We start from the raw sequence: 10,442 nt of genomic DNA on the forward strand, positions 1-10,442 counted from the left end.
AGATGGAAACAATCACAGATACAGTTATATAGACATGCAGTACACTTCCTTATTTAAAGTGTAATTTATTGTTGAAAAATTACCCCGCACAATCTGATTCCTTCCCTTTTCCAAACACCCGCTCCACGCTCTTCTCCATCCAGAACCACAACCCTATATATTTGACTAACCGCCAGATGCAATACTCACTATTCAACTCTGTTAGGCTTCACTCCATGCTGCATGTGTAAGACTTGTCACCAACTACTCCCAAATTCTTGTTAGCCCCGCCTACTGGAGTGCTCATTGAGGTGGGCTAGTGGTGTCGCGTGACTCTTGATGAGCAGTCCAGTAGGCAGAGTTAACAAGAATTTGGGAGGAGTGGGTAATAAGTCTTACACATGCAGCGTGAGGTGAAGCCTAGTGTAAACTCATCTTTAGGGACACGCACAGCTTGGAATGTGACCTTGGGAACTCGTTAATCTCTCTCTCTCTCTCTCTAACACACACACACACACATATATTATAATTTCGTAAAAAAAAGTCCCATAATCAAGGTCGTATAAATATTGATGAGGAACGTCAGCGTTTAAAAGAAATTAGGATAACGAAAGATATTCACGCAACTACAAGGAAGAAAACATGAAGGAAAAAGAGGATTGCAATCACAGGAATAAGATCTTAATCAACACAATGAACTTCAAATCCATATGTACCATAATGAAGGTTTCTAATTGACTCTCTAATGTTCAACTCAGACTGCAATAAGACCCAAATCTTTGATGTTGCTTTCCTTTCTTTCGTTGTCGGGGAAAGGCTTAAGGTACGAGAGTACGAGAAAGGTAATCAAAACGTTTATGAGGAGCGGAAATCCTTTGAGAAAATTAACTGTCGCTTTCTATTTCTCCCTCTCTCACAAACGCATACTCACATATTCTCCCACGCACACAAACAAACCTACCCACAGCCATGAGCATGCACACTCCCTCCCATGCACGTACCCACACACATGTACAGAGGTTTGTGTAGAATCAACGCCTAAACTGCTTAAATTTTTCAGTTAAGGATTGGTTGCAATATGTGTCCAAAGGCTTTAAATTCAATCTTACGTAATTATGAAATTATAAATATATATACATTTATCCTTCCTTTCGTCACTAGGTGTGCTTGCATACGTATATACACAAGATTCCTTAATGAAAAAGTAGAGAAGTAATAAATGATAACAATAGACACTTAAATGATTGGAATGCAGTTCAGTAAAATATGACTTTTCACACTTATGCAAATATCCAATTTGGCTTATCCTCTTGTTCTATTGCAAGAAAAAATATGGTAACTCCTTTGATGAAATGATTTCGCTTAAATCTAACTTATTTTAGTTCATTCTATTATATGCGAGGAATTCTGGATTTCTTAATACTACTTTCGGTTAAATTTAATATTAATCGTGTATAATATTTTACCGGACGAAGGGAATTTTATTAGAATTAATGTTACCTCTACCTTATCCAAGAAAAGGATTCTAATTAAAATATTCTTTTCTTCTCTTACTTCTCTACATATTCAGCTGGTTCCTCAAGTGTGTAAGTATGCTGGCAAAGATATTAATAAACGCCTTTTTTGTATCACATTAAAGAAACTTATCTCTTATAACCAATATAACGATTAAATATCTTTTAAATTTACTTTAGACCCGTTTCACATCCGGAAAAGACATCACTTATAAGCAAATGCTTCGGTAAAGAAACAAACTTCACTTCCCATTCTTTCCATTTCTCATCAAAGAGATTGGTCTCTCCAAGCCATCCCAAACCCGGCAGCGAAACCCTCAAGAGAAATCCTCAACAAGACAAACATCGCGTGAGAAGATAAAGTTTAAAGTCCTCCATTTGCAAGAGATCATCTCCAGACTTCATCTGGGGAATGTGTTGATATTCGCTCGCTCGGGCCATGAGTATGGAAAGAATACCTATCTTCCTTCATGATCGGGAAAATGGAAAGGTTATCTCTCTCTCTCTCTCTCTCTCTCTCTCTCTCTCTCTCATTTAGTACCTGGTCCGCTAGAGTAGTGATTAGTGTCGTGACATGCCACTCAGATGTCTCTGGTTCTCGTCTCTCCCAAGACGATAAAAAATCACTGGTTATGTATTATGATCAGTTAATGCTGCAGTCCGGGGTCTGTGGTGGGTTGTTGAAACCAACATTCTTTGGAAGCTTAAATTTCATGTCAATGGCCCTTGTGTGCTTGTTCTATGTGAATACGTTTCATCTCCTGAAATAATAATAATAATAATAATAATAATAATAATAAAATAATAATAATAATAATAATAAATAACACCCGCCTACCAATAATGTGGAAGTTACTAACAGGTATCATCAGTGAAAGGCTATACAACTACCTAGAGGATACAAACACCATCCCCCACCAACAGAAAGGCTGCAGAAGGAGGTGTAGGGGCACAAAAGACCAACTCCTGATACACAAAATGGTAATGAGGAACAGTAAGAGAAGGAAAACCAACCTAAGCATGGCATGGATTGACTATAAGAATGCATTCGACATGATACTACACACATGGCTAACAGAATGCCGGAAAATATATGGGACAGAGGAAAACACCACCAACTTCCTAAAAAATATAATGCGCAACTGGAATACAATACTTACAAGCTCTAGAATAAGACTTGCAGAGGTTAATATCAGGAGAGGGATCTTCCAGAGCGACTCACTGTCCCCACTACTGTTTGAAGTAGCCACGATTCCCATGACAAAAGTACTGCAGAAGATGGATGCTAGGTACCAAATGAAGAAAAGAGGAAACAAAATTAACCATCTGATGTTCATGGACAACATCAAGCTGTATGGTAAGAGCATCCAGGAGATAGATACCCTAATCCAGACTGTAAGAATTGTATCAGGGGACATCAGGATAGAGTTCTGAAAGGGCAAAGTAACAAGGATTGAAGGAATAAAGCTATCAGATGGGAACAACATCAAACACATAGATACGACAGGATACTTTCCAGGGAATAATGGAAGGAGAGGGTATAGAACACCAAGAGATGAAGGATGCGATCAGGAAAGAATATATGCAGAGACTAAAGGTGATATTCAAGTCAAAACTCAACGCCGGAAATATGATAAAAACCATAAACACATGGGCAGTACCAGTAATCAGATACAGCGCAGGAATAGTGGAATGGACGAAGACAGAACGCCGCAGCATAGAGCAGAAAACTAGGAAACATATGAGAATACACAAAGCACTGCACCCAAGAGCAAATACAGACAGACTATACATGACACGGAAGGAAGGAGGGAGAGAGCTACTAAGCATAGAGGACAGCATCAACATCGAGAATAGAGCACTGGGGCAATATCTGAAAACCAGTGAAGATGAGTGGCTCAGGAATGCACGGGAAGAAGGACTGGTAAAAGTATATGAAGACTCAGAAACATACAGACAGGAGAATGACAAACAGAACAGAGGAATGGCACAACAAACCAATGCACGGACAGGACATGAGACAGACTAATGAACTGGCCAGCATGAAGCATAGCAATGGCTACTGGGAGGGGGAGCTCAATAAGGAAAAAGAAGGAATGATAACAGCGGCACAAGATTGGGCCTTAAGAACCAGATATGTTCAAGGAACGATAATTGGAAATATCATCTCACCCATATGCAGGAAATGCAATTTGAAAAAGACCATAAACCACATAACAAGTGAATGTCCGGCACTTGCACAGAACCAGTACAAAAATAGGTATGACTTAGTGGCAAAAGGCCCCCACCGGAGCCTGTACAAGAAACACTAGCTACCTTGCAGTAATAAGTGGTACGAGCACCAACCTGAAGGAGTGGTAGAAAACGATAAGGGAAAGATCCTCTGGGACTATGGTATCAGAGCAGACAGGGTGATATGTGCAAATAGACCAGACATGACATTGATTGACATAATCAAGAAGAAAGTATCACTCATTGATGTCGCAATACCATGGGGCATCAGAGCTGAAGAGAAAGAAAGGGAAGAAATGGATAAGTATTAAGACCTGGAAATAGAAATAAGAAGGATATGGGACATGCCAGTGAAAATTATACCTATAATCATAGGAACACTAGGCACGATCCCAAGATCCCTGAAAAGGAACCTAGAAAAACTAGAGGCTGAAGTAGCTCCAGGCCTCATGCATAAGAGTGTGCTCCTAGAAACAGCGCACAAAGTAAGAAAAGTGATAGACTCCTAAGGAGGAAGGATGTAACTCAGCATCCACACTATAGATACCACCCAGTCGAATTGGAGGACTGTAATAAAAAGAAAAAAGTTAATATATCTTGAATGATGCAATGTATAGTAATAAAAGGGATAAGATTACTTCTAACTAAATAATCTAAAATATATATGAATTTTAATGAAAGTTTCTAATTGCCGTTCTCAGACTAAAAATATCCAAACCTTTGATGTTGCTTTCTTTTCTTGTTTCCGTGGCTTAGGGAGAGTCTGAGGAAGCTAATCAAAATGTTTATGAGGAGAGGAAATTCTCTGAGAGAAGGAACTTGCGTTCACTGTCTGAGAAAATGGTGTAGAAAAGAATTTGCTAAATTTTGAATTAGTAAGAATATGTGGAACTATAATCAATATGCATGGTAGAAGAATGGAAGTGGTGGATTTGTACAATGTATTTGAGAGAAAATGATTGGATTATTACCTTTGTAGTCTCCTTGTATGGGCAGGAGGTGGACAGCATTTGTCGCAGCATTCACTGTGCTGATGACTTCGTTGGCCTCCCTCTTGATGTCGTCTGTCAGGTTTCTTGTCAGGCGTTCGAACTTGCTCTCAACGGACAAAATAGCATCCAGCTTCTTGTGGTATTCAGCAGTATCAATTGCTGGAGTGCGAGAAAGCAGTGAAGGAACTGAAGGAGAAAGAGAACATCAATGTGTGACACATGGACAAGACAGCAGCCTTCGTCTTGATTGATACTGCTGAATACCATGAGAAGTTGTCCGACGAGAGCAAGTTTGAGTCCCTAACAAGAACCCTACAGACGACATCAAGAGGGAGGCCAACAGAGTCATCAGCGCAGTAAATTCTGTAACAAATGCTGTCCACCTCCTGCCCATGCAAGGAGACTACAGCCTGGGTTATTTATATGATAACATAAAAACCCACAAACAAGGAAACTCCCTCCGGCCGATCATCAGCCAGATGCCTGCCCCTACATACGCCTTGGCAAAATGCCTTAACCAAATTTTGACCCCCTACTTCCTGAGCTGGTACAGCCTGCGGTCGTCAGTAGAAGTCCTAGAAGTCATCAAGGATGCCCCTGGCACCGTGATTATCACCTCGCTGGATGTGGAGTCCCTGTTTACAAATGTGCCTGTTGATGAAACCATCAACATCATCCTTGAGCATGTCTACAGGAGTCAGTCAACAGCGCCCCTCAACATACCCGAAGCCTCGCTCCGTATGCTGCTCGAGATATGCACCAAGAAGGCCCCTTTTTCCACCCACCATGGCCAGATGTACCGCCAGAGGGACTGCATAGAGATGGGCTCCACACTTCGCTAACTTTTACATGGGCACCGTGGAGGAACGAGTCTTCGCCAGGATGCAGTAAACCCACAGATATGGCCGTTATATCGACGACATCTTTATTCAAGTCGACGCTGAGAATGAGGTAGAAGCCCTCTGTCAGGCATTTCAGCAGTGCAGCATGCTGAATTACACGCTTGAATACAGCATCGACGATTGGCTCCCCTTCTTTGACATCCTTATGAGTAAGACGGAAGAAGGTCTCTGTACTTCTGTCTACACAAAGACCAACCTTTGACTTTGCCTCAATGGTGACAACGAGTGCCCCGCCAGACTCAAAAGCATGACCATCAGGGCCTTTGTCAGGAGAGCACTCTCCCACTGCTCGACCTGGCAGGACACTAATCAGGAACTCGACCGCGCCTCCCAAGTACTCATAAATAACGGGTATTCAAATAAATTAATAAGTAGAGTCCGTACAGCCCTGGAGAAATGTTACGATAAGTCCGTACAGCCCTGGAGAAATGTTACGATAGTGAGAGCCCACAGCCCCGCCCTCAGGATAATATCAACCTGTATTTCAAAGCCTTCATGAGTTTGCATTGCCATGAAGAAGAGGACTCCATTAAGAAGATTATTTTCGACAATGTAATCCTGATCGACGACACTAAGAAAATCGACTTAATCATATATGGCCAGAATTGGAGGACGTGCGACCTAATTATGGAAAATAACCCGTCCCCGCAGGTACGAGACTACCTGAAGCAGACATAAGTGGTGTACCAATAAATCTGCCCAGTCCGTGGTTGCAGTGGTGCCTACATTGGTATAACTAGTATGCGCCTGTCTAAGAGACTCTCCTGCCACGTCCAAGAAGGGGGCTATTAAGAACCACACCCATACCAAACAGCAAGACGCCATCTCCCGGGATGTGATCACCCAGAACAATAAGATCATCGGGAAGGCCCCTGATGTCCGTCGGTTATGCCTGCTGGAGGTGCTACTCATCCAGCAAAAAAAACCACCACTGAATATAACGAAGGAAGAATTTCTCCTCCCCACAAGTTGAGAAGACCTGCCACCAACAATGACACCACCGACCACAACAACTCCACGGAAGACAACGCCCCCGAACGAGATACTCCTGCAGGCAACGACAATCATACTGGCCGTGACGTCCCACAGTGTTACGCAACTTCCGACAACGTTACCGCACAACTCAGGAGGTCTAGACGGCTGCAGAGCCTGCAGCTTCACAACCATCGACTTGGCGAAAATGGCTTGAGACCTGGCTCAAATCACCAATGAAAAAGAAGACCCACCGCCACCAGCCAATAGGAGATCAGCAAGGGGCAGACCCCCTGCTGACGCCCCCAAATATAAGGAGGACAGACACCACACCAAAAGCAGTCCACCCTCAGCTTCCTAGCGTAGAAGATGTCTGGCAGCTCCAGACGAAAGCTTGCTTCAAGAGAGAGAGACAGACAGACAGACAGACAGACAGACAGACAGAAAATTGTTAATGAATTTGATGACTATGGTATCGTGTTTTATCTGTTAAATTAAAAAATTCAAATATATACACCGACTTTGACACTATTTGATCATGACCTGTAAAGGCCCTCTACTAGCCTGTTTAAGAAGCATGGAAAAAGCCGCTATTCGAAAAATAGAGAAGAATCTCTACAAGTGTAACGCTGCTGAAGTAACCATTACTTTTAATAAAGTATGCTTGAGAGACGGTTTGCTTCCTGGGTATATTATTATTATTATTATTATTATTATTATTATTATTATTATTATTATTATTATTATTAGATAATACTCATAGCATCATGAGTCTTGAAATCCTTACACAGATCTTTTGGAAACCTGTTCAAGTCCCCTTTTCAGTCTCTCTCTGTAGAGATTTACTCTCAAATATATGTACCCATACATAACTGTGGATTTGTTTTTCCATTATTATTATTATTATTATTATTATTATTATTATTATTATTATTATTATTATTATTATTATTATTATATTGTTTGGAAATATTTCAGCGCGCTATAATTCTTACACTCCTAAAATTCCAAGACGTATCAAAATGGAGCCTATTTCATATCCGGCCGAACCAATACTCTAGATTTGTTCAGGATACCTTCCTTGACCCAAAACCCCTCCCCCACAAAAATAAAAGTAAAAAAAAACCTCCTCTGGGCAAACTTTACGTTTATGCAACGGAATTCCCATAAAAATGTGAATCTTATATCTGGGAGGAGAAAAATCCAATACTTAAAAGTCTTTCAATATTGGGTTCCCTGCCCACGACCCTATGCTGAAATTTGGGTTCTATATATTAATCTTGTTTTTACATGAAAGTCGTTGCGTTTCGTTGTTTTATGGATGTTTTAGTGTTCTTATTTGTTATTTAAAATATTCTGTCTACCTCTCTCTCTTTCTCTCTCTCACTACGCACGAAAACATAATAACTTGACATGTATTTATGTGTATACACACACACACACACACACACACACACACACATATATATATATATATATATATATATATATATATATATATATATATATATATATATGTGTGTGTGTGTGTGTGTGCGTGTATGTGTAATATATATATATATATATATATATATATATATATAATATATATATATATATATATGTGTGTGTGTGTGTGTGTGTGTGTGTATATATATATATATATATATATATATTATATATATATATATATATATATATATATATATATATATATATATATATATATGTTATGGGGTCAAATGACCCCATTTAACTAAAAGGAAAGAACTCCTAACTGATAACGTGACGTACCTTTGTTGATTCCCATCGCCGCCTTCCCTGTAGCTAGCTGAAAGTCAATTATTAAAGGTGAATTCAAACTCTCACCATACGAAAGTATAATCTTTGTTTCCCAAAATATCTAATACAAAAAATGAAATAAAGTGAATTAAAGAAATCCCAAAAAGATAATTAAAGCACCATCACTCTTCTACGTAATCATATTGGATAAAATGAATTAAAGAATCCCAAAAATCATCAAAGTACTATTACTACCCTCCGTAACCCCAATAGACAGAATCACGCCTACTGCCAAAATAACTCTATGGGTCTCTATCGAATATATGTCATATTAAAGTCAAGAGAATTCATTTTTTAGGTAGAAACAATCGAATCCATCCTGAAATAAAGAAACCACAATTATCAGACACTGGAAAAACCCAAGCAATGAAATGGACAAATGTCTTATAATTTTTTTAGCTTTTCCCCTATTTAGAAGCTGAAATCAATGTCTGTATGAGTTTTTTTCAAAGTCCTTCTTTCACTTTACCTTCTGCTGGATCTCCTAGCACCTCCCAATTTTCAGGTCACCATTGACAGTCTTGTCTAATGACTCAATAAGTTTCATACTGAGGTTATATCTGATTTCCCTCTTGCCTTCACAGACATGTGCACTTACATCTATTAATGGACATACTGATACATGCACGTTAATAGACGTATGAATGTACGCATGCCATTCTTCTTCATTGTCATTGTACATACGTTTTCTGTTTACTTAAACTCTTTTGACCTCTGAACAGGAACTTATTCAGGCCACTTGAACGCCTGCGATCTCTTTGATGTGGCCGGGTATGTTTACGAAAATTTGTCCTATACAAGCGATTTAAGGAATTCGTTGTTTCGCACATGTCCCAACAATAAAACTCGAAGTTAAACGATTGTCACATCACCGCTTGTCAAGCAGGTTACTGACCTTATTTGTTTCTACTTTATTATGTCTATTTATACATATATCCAGTGCCTTTCATATATATATATATATATATATATATATATATATATATATATATATATATATATATATATATATATATATATATATATATAAGGCACTTGGGAAGCTAGTAATTAAAATTAGGTCGGCAACAAGTGATGCAGATTGGAATGCGTAGCAGTACAGCCTCGAGTGTTTTGGAAAATTTGAAAGCATTAATGGATTCATCAGGATGTTGGAACTAGACAAGTCATAACATTACCAAACCTCATCAGCGAGAGAGCAGGGTGCGCAAGATGACCTGGTTGGTCGGAAGTCATATGATTGTGACTTCAGAAAAATGCAGTTGTGTGCGTACGTCAGTTTGTGTGACATAAAGGGTGTGTGCATGATACAGACAGAATGCATGTGCGTACGTTTGCATGTTCATTATGGTGCATACGTTTGTATGTCCATTAAGGCACATGAATGCTAAAATAATCCCTAGTGTTGAAAGGGAATGGGCCATTACTGGCGGGACTTTTATAGTGAGCTACGAGCAAGAACAGCCCAAGGGGGCACTAGAAGATCCATCGAAAAGGTAACGTGGAGAGGAAAATTGTAAAAAAACTTTTGAATATTGTGAAAGGATTTGAAGTACAGGAAAGCACTTAGTTGGTTCATGAGACTTTGTCTATCCTTTAATTTCTGTATTTGATAATTGTTATTTCTTTTACAGATGGATTCGGTTTGTCACTACCGTAAATGCATTCTCTACATGACATTTATTTGAGAAAGATTGATGGTTTTCTTTTTTTAACAGTGAGAATAGCTAGCGATAGTCTTATTCAATTTGATTATGCAGAGCAGTAATGGTGTTTCATGGGTTTGGGATTTTGAATTAATTTTCTTTGACTTTCATGTTAGCTCTTTTGGGAAATAAAGATTCTATTTTTGTATCTCAGAGTATGAATTAACCTAGATTTAATGACTGGTTTTAGCTACAGAAATGTCATGTTGCTGGGAACATGAAAGGTAGGTCACAACTAGTTACATTCAGTGATTAATTAAAACAGGGTCCATTAGACACTGTAACATATATATTTATATATATATAGATATATATATATATATA

The sequence above is a fragment of the Macrobrachium nipponense genome, chromosome 40, assembly GCF_015104395.2.
Source record: "Macrobrachium nipponense isolate FS-2020 chromosome 40, ASM1510439v2, whole genome shotgun sequence".
Classification (NCBI taxonomy): Eukaryota; Metazoa; Arthropoda; class Malacostraca; order Decapoda; family Palaemonidae; genus Macrobrachium; species Macrobrachium nipponense.